We start from the raw sequence: 4,268 nt of genomic DNA on the forward strand, positions 1-4,268 counted from the left end.
AAAGGGCTATCTGTTTTGAATTTCTATTCTCAGTATTACAAAAGATGATTGAAGATTTATTATTGTTATTCTTATTGTTGTTGTTTTGCCTCAAACATGATGAAATGCCTCTCCCCACCTGCCTGCCTGAGCCAGCCAGAGCTCCAGGAAGACCGCCTCCGCCTGCCTGCTGCAGCAGCCCCCAGGCCGTGCGCAGTGTTTTCTTCCATCCCGCTGCGCGTATTAGCACATGAAAGGTGTACTTGGCCCAGGAAATGATCTTTCCTGGAACATCTATTATGGGTCCTCTGACAGTGGATGGGGTGGGAAGAGCTCTCTAGGCTTTAGGGAGCTTGTGAGGATTAAAAGAAGGAAATCTTGTCGGGGGCCCCTGGGCACTGCTAGGAGCCCAGTCAGTGTTTGTTCCCCTTCTCTTTAAAGAACACCCCACCTTAGGTGACCCTGTAATGCTGTCAAGCCAGTATGTTCAGAGAGAGCAAGGGGACACTGCTATGAATCACATCCAGACAACAGGCGTACGATGGGGCTGTCCCAAGTCAAGTGGGATTTGTGGCTGCCCTGCCCAACCGTGGTGGCTCAGACGGTAACGAATCTGCCTGCAATGCAGGAGACCAGGGGTCTATCCCAGGGTTGGCAAGATTCCCTGGAGAGGAGAATGGCAACCCAACCCAGTATTCTTGCCTGGAGAATTTCATCGACAGAGGAGCCTGCAGGGCTACAATCCATGGGGTCACAAAGAGTCAGACACAACTGAGTGACTAACACTTTCACACTGCCCAACCCTGGGCCTTATCACAGACTCTGGTGTCTCTGCTCCCTTCTGCCTCCATGGGGATAGGGTGGCAAGGGGGTGGCGTGGGTAGGGAGGCCCCATGCCCACTTGCATAGCACAGGGCTGCCTCCTGGCCCTGGTATGAGGCCCTGAGGTGGTCAGGGCCTGTGGAAACCAGCTGGGACTCAGATTCTGACAGATCATTCAGCCTTGCCTTCAGCCTCTCTGGGTAAGGGTGTACTCAGGGATGGATCACAGGCACACACCTGCTGGACTCCAGCCTTCCACTCTTCTGCCACGAGCTGATCCTGGAAGCTGTTGTTTTTCGTTCTTTGTGACAGAATTAGAAAAGCCTCTGGGAGAGGTCCTTCCCGCCAAGGGTTCCACCTGTAAACCCCCTTGTCCCATCCCCAGTGCACAGCAGCTGACTGCTCCTGGCTCAGCAGAGAGAGGACCTGACTTCCCTGGATGAGCTGGGCTGAGAATGGACAACCCTCAGTCAGACCTGGGTCAGATGGTGGCTCTGCCACTGTGTGACTTAGAGCAGGTCACTGCACCCTCTGTTCCCTCATCTGCAGAGTAAGTCTAATTACATCTTTCTCCCAGGACTCTTAGGAGAACCTAGTGGGTCCTTTGGTTGGGGGAGTGTGTATAATTCCCTCAGTTCTGTCTCACCGCAGCAAAGATTTGAAATGGTGGACCAGCGTTACAGCTCAGTTACAGCTCAGTTTTATTTGGCAAGCAAAGGATAGTACATCCTCAAGGCATGAGGGTGGGCCAACCCCAAAATAAAGGGAGCTCAATCTTGGCTCCTCTTTTTATATGTTTTCTCTCCTCCCCCTGAGCCTGCCCTATGTAAATTGGGCTAGGCAGGAGGGCTGTTTGTTTCACCTAAAGTTCTCACTCTGGTCCTCGGATTTTCTTTTGCTCCATTTTTGCAGGCTTTTCCCTTTCTTTATCTTTTAGCCTCTGCCATTTTGGACTCCCTTTTCCTATTCTAACTACCTAACACCTTGAAATCAGAGTCTCATTTTTGCTCCCATGAGGTCAAATCCCACTAGTCTTTAAGCAAGCACATATTGTGTGCATGCATGCGTAGACCCAGGGCATGTACACACAGCACCCCCTCCCCCCCCCGCCCCGCCTCCGCCACCACCCAGGATGCATCTGGAATGTATTCTGCCCTTTGGTTTCCAAATCCTCCCCATCAGGAGTTCATCTCAGATCCTCCTTCTCCAGGATGTTTCCTCAAGCTAGCTAGAGCATCCAGTCCCTGGCCCATCCTGGGGAGGGTGACCTCTCCCCATGTTGTGCTCCCAAAGCTTAAATGGGCCCCCACGACCTATGTGTCACCTTACCCCTTCATTCTTTATATACATGATTTATCCAGTCATGCAAATAACATATAATAAGTCCCTACTGTGTGCCAGCACAGTCTAAAGTCATGTGAATGAGATTTGATTCCTGCCCTTAAAAGCTCTTGGTATAGAAGGCAAGACATCTGTTTCACCTTGACATTTAATCCTCAACCAATGAGCAGAGACCAACCTAGACGGGCCTTTTGGTGGCGGATCCTGGGCCATACCAGGAAGATGATCCCACAGCACTGGGGCCTCCCCTCCCCTACACTGGATACATTCAGCCTCCAGGCTGGAGTCCTAGGGAGCTGGCGAGGCACGGTCACCTCTTTCTCTCCCCAGGAGCACTAATCACAACTCACCTGCTGCTCTGGGGAATGATCACCTGTCAGGATTCATTCGAGCCCTTGGCCTCCCAGAGACTCTCCCATCCCCCACCAGGCCGTTCTGCTGGCAGCCGAGGAACTGCTCCCCTAGATGTTAGGAGAGTGAAATTACTTCTCCCCCACCTCCTTGTTGGATGTAGCAGGGGGGTGCTGGGACGTTTCAGTTCTGCCGGACCTGATAACGGAACTGTCGTGGTCAGACCAGCCGTGGGAGGTGAGCAGTGAGGATTCCAGAAACTCCTGGAGATTGTCTGCCATGCAGACCTTCTCAGATTAGATTGGCTCAGGGAGCTATTTCAGACTCTTAAATTGCATCTGGAGCTCTTCTTGCCCTGACCCTCAGCAGGCCTGTCACTGTGATTCTCTCAGACTCCAGTTCCCACAGACCCACTAGTGGGTCTGGGCTTGAATCCCCAGGTAGTAAGTGACCGGTGTACCACTGCCAGCAGGATCATGGTGGTGTGGGAAAATGGGATAATAATTGTTTTGATTGGGTCCATTTCTGTTACAAGAAACACATATCCAAGTTGGCTTATTAAAGGTTGAAAAAAGGAATTTATAGGCTCATGTAACTGAGAAGTTTAAGGGAATCCAGGTACAGCTGGATCCAGGTATTCAGATGAGGTTGTCAGGCATCCGTTACACCCAATCTCTTGCCTCTGCTTTCCTCTGAATGGGCTTCACTCCCAGGTAGACCCTCTCCTCCTGGAGGCTCCCAGTAGCTTCAGTAGAAAAAAAGTACTTTGCTTACCCAATATTCCAACAGAGTCCCAGGATGGAGTCTCACTGGTCCAGGCTGAGTCACATGTCCTCCCCTGAACCAATTACTGTGGCCTGGATCCCATGCTAGCCATGACTGTACATGTGCATGTACTGTTCCTGTCACCTGGAGCAGGCTTCTCCTTCATCTTCCCAGCTGCATCTCCTAATCATCAAAACCAAGGTCAGCACCTCTTTCCATGAATGCTTGCCCAACTCCATCCCCTCGTCTGCTTTAGGCTCCCCTGCTCCGAGTCCCCATTGCATTCTATCTTGGCAAGCATCACATGATGACTATGGATTTATATGCTGATTCTCATTTCACTGTAAATGTAATGAAATTGAAGGTAGGCAGGCACTCAGTATTGCCTACCACTGGCCCCTCAGCACAGGCTCAGGGACACAGTTGCTGCTGTTGTTCAGTGTCTAAGTCATGTCCAGCTCTTTGTGACCCCATGGACTGCAGGACTGCAGCACACCAGGCTTCCCTGTCCTCCACTGTCACCCAGAGGTATCTCCAGGTATACAGTAGGCGCTCAGTAAATATTTGCTGAAGCAGGAAATGGTTAGTGGGGAGTGAGGGAGGTTCTGGCACATATTCAGAAGGCAGAGGATTAAGGCTTGAACTGGGCAGTGGCTGGGGGAGGGGGGACTGACACCAGACACATCCAGTGGGAATTGTGAGGTTATCCCTGCCACTCCCTCCCTCTGTGAGCTCAGATTCTGATCCAGGAGTCAGAGAACCATTGAGGTGACCCCACCTCACTCAGCCTTGAACTCTCAGTCACCCACCTGCTATCCACACTTGAGAAGTCCATGAGATGTTAGCCTCAGAACTGGACTACAATCTCCTTTCGCATCTGGGAGGGGAACACAGTTCCACTCCTCACAGTGAAGAGAGCTCTGTCTAGGACAAAATCTCTCCAGGGACTTGGAGGAGCCCATGCCTTTGCTGAGCAGCTCCGGAGGGAGGGTGATCAGAGCCCTGCTTTC

General features: G+C 51.6%; 1 long non-coding RNA gene across 1 annotated transcript; it reads right to left on the reverse strand.

Annotated features, from left to right (window-relative positions):
• Positions 1-3,043: 3,043 nt before the first annotated feature.
• Positions 3,044-4,051, reverse strand: LOC133231742 (uncharacterized). Its single transcript, XR_009731222.1, has 2 exons — positions 3,403-4,051; positions 3,044-3,238 (listed from the first exon to the last, which is right to left on the reverse strand). It is a non-coding gene; the product is annotated as an uncharacterized LOC133231742 (long non-coding RNA).
• Positions 4,052-4,268: the final 217 nt, after the last annotated feature.

The sequence above is a fragment of the Bos javanicus genome, chromosome 2, assembly GCF_032452875.1.
Source record: "Bos javanicus breed banteng chromosome 2, ARS-OSU_banteng_1.0, whole genome shotgun sequence".
NCBI classification, from domain to species: domain Eukaryota; kingdom Metazoa; phylum Chordata; class Mammalia; order Artiodactyla; family Bovidae; genus Bos; species Bos javanicus.